This window comes from Penaeus vannamei, chromosome 35, assembly GCF_042767895.1.
Source record: "Penaeus vannamei isolate JL-2024 chromosome 35, ASM4276789v1, whole genome shotgun sequence".
In the NCBI taxonomy this organism is placed as follows: Eukaryota; Metazoa; Arthropoda; class Malacostraca; order Decapoda; family Penaeidae; genus Penaeus; species Penaeus vannamei.
Window position 1 is genome coordinate 24382655 of NC_091583.1, and position 2970 is coordinate 24385624.

Genomic DNA, 2970 nt, shown 5'->3' on the forward strand with positions numbered 1-2970 from the left:
GTTATCACAAGTTTTTTGTTATTTTCCTTGTTTGTTCATCTTTTTATTCTTTTTATTCTACTTTCTATTACCAAGGGAAACGCTATTTCATTATAGGGCAGGGCACATGTACACCTTACTCATTTCTTTCGTTTTTTGTTTCATTCATACTTTAGTTCTATCTCTCTCTCTAAAAATATCTTTCAAAGCAATCAAACAACAAAATCAACATCAATTGATACCTCTCCTTCCCTCCTCCCTTTTCTTCTCTCTCTTTCTCCTTACCCCTTTTTTTAGCCAAGAAACCCACCCCACCCCTTTCTCTCCCCATAACGCCCCTCACGCGAGACTTCCCCATAATGATATGATTGCTCCCGTGATTCCTCCTCCCACGTTCTATCTCCCTCGCTGAACGGCCCTCTTGAGAGTCCCAAACGGCAATCACTATTACCTTCCACTTGGACCAACTTTCATTCTCAAGTGAACAATAGGGGCAATCTGCTGCGGCTACGGAATTGCAGCGCTGGTCTCCGAGTCCCCTGTCGGTAAAGAGGCCAAGGTATTAGACTTGGGTAACTCATGCGGTATTTGGTAGGGTTGAGAACATTCAAATTTTTTCCTCTTTTACTTTTTTCCTTTTTGTCTCTGTTTTATGTAATGTGAATTAAGAATAATTGATAATTGATATGGATAAGTGTTCTTCTTATGATATACAAGGGTAAGATAAATGTACAGGATTTATTAGTGATATAATTTACTCTCCCGTGACACAATAAAAGGCATAGAAATAAATGTCTCTTTATCTACCTTCCTCTAAATCTATCTATCTGCCTGTCGGTCTATCTCTCTCTATCTCCCAAACTATATAGGTATCGATTTACCTGTCTACCTGTCTATTTACTTAATTATTTATCTAAATTTTCCCATCCATCTGATACACTAAATTTCGAATAGTATAAAGCACATATTACCCATGTAACTGCCATATATACTCTGAAACGGCAACTGACGCAATCAAACTCCGGTTTCGCACGATTTCTTTCTTCATATTGGAATTCGATGCAGATCAGCCAACAAGCTTTTATAAGAATAACTCAACTCTTGGAGGACATTTCAAAGAAATAAACTATTTTTCAATACTCTCTCTCGAATGAATATTTAATGTTTCGCACTTCTTGCTTTCCCTTTCTCTCTCCCTTTCCTTCTCTACATAAATAAATGAATGCATACACACATGTAAATGCATATGCATATATACATGTAATCATACATACGTACAAGCATGTATGTATGCACACGCAAACACACACAACCAACACGGTGACTGCACGGTGTTGCGCCGTGCAACATGTATCTATATGTATATATATACACATATATACATCTATGTGTGTTACATATGCATGCTGTAAAATAAATGTATACAACGATTGCCCTGCCAGCGTCGGCTGTGCGTGCGTCCACCTCAGTCAGCTAACAGGATTAATCTGTTATATCCCAGTTTCACCTGAAGGGGAGCGCAGGCATGTTGTGTATGTTGTTTCAAGTGTAGATGTGTGAGTGTAGGTGTATCGTGTGTGTGCAAGTGATTTTGAGTGACTGTGTATATGTACTGTCGCGAGCGGGATTCGAACCCGTGACCCTCTGCTTGGAGTGCCAGTGCCCTAACCACTGGGCCATCGCGACAGCACAAAGAAAAAGGCGATTTGTCTATTTGAATACGTCATTGGCGTGCGCGCGCGTGCACCTGTGTGTGATTGTGTTTGTATGTATGTACGTGTGTGTTTATATATATATGTATATATATATGTACGTACTAGACTGTAAAGTATTTTTCTTGCGCCGGAAATATTACATTTTTTCATGTGCAGAAAACATAATTTTGTCTACATGTGTGCGGACGAATCTGCGGACGGATGATGAAACAAGTGCGCGGAAAGACCAAAAGAATTTTATGCGCGGAAGATGATTTAAAAAAGAACCAAGCGTGCGCAGAAAGGAACCCGAGAACTACATTTGCGCGGACCGAATTTGACCAAATAATTTTTGCGCGGGGAATGCGTTCCTCTCGCAGACCAAACTCTACAGTCTGAGATATAGACATAATTTGTCACTGACTTCAACTTCGTTTTAGCATCTCAACTGCATAGAGTCTCGTCCATCTCAAGCGCCATCAAGCTCATCAAAATACACGCTGTACCAAATGTAAATGCTTGAGAGTTCGCTAATGGCAAAAAAACTGAAGTAAGAGGATTTCAAAACAAAACTTGAAGTAAAGTTTGGTGGTTTGCTTTCAGACAACATTAAGGTTCTATAAAAGGCGAATTCATTTTACCCCTGACAGAGGAAATTGTGATTTTGGCAAATTTCCAATGATGGTTCAGTGGTAGTAGAAAAAGGGACTTCAAACGTCACTGAAAAAAAAGGCAGATTATTGTCTATTTCTGGTGGACATCAATGCAGTTATGGAGCTCAGTATGATAGAGCTTTTATGTAAATACAAAGATCGGGCGTCCCAATGTCTCGCTATACATGTTTGAAACGTGCTTCATGATGGGGTGAGGGTGGGCCATACCTTACCACGCTGGCCCATTGCGAGTTAGTGGGGGTTCTTATAAATCGCCTTTTACGACACACGACGTACGTTCGAATTATTCTTTTCACATCCCCCTATGCACAGAAAAGAATAGATTTTATGATTAATTTCAAAGAGATGTATTCTTGGGTATTTTAAGGCTGCATCTGCTACTGAATTACCACAGCCATTTTTTTTGGAATCTTTTCATTCATAGCTTTTCTACATCTGTGACAATAAATTCTTGTGTTGATGTCATGTATGATCAGTTTCAAAGATATGTATGCTTAAAGCTCCATCGTATATTGAATCAGTTATGTTTTAAAATATTTTCAGCCATGCCTTTTCTACATCTGTGACAATAAATGTTAATATCATAAAGTCATATACAAAGACCCCTGAGAAACGTTTATCTT

The 2970-nt window shown here is 39.0% G+C and overlaps 1 non-coding gene across 1 annotated transcript; it reads right to left on the reverse strand.

Moving 5' to 3' along the window:
• Positions 1-1592: 1592 nt before the first annotated feature.
• TRNAG-UCC (transfer RNA glycine (anticodon UCC)) lies at positions 1593-1665 on the reverse strand. The gene has a single exon. It is a non-coding gene; the product is annotated as a tRNA-Gly (tRNA).
• Between the last annotated feature and the right edge of the window lie 1305 nt (positions 1666-2970).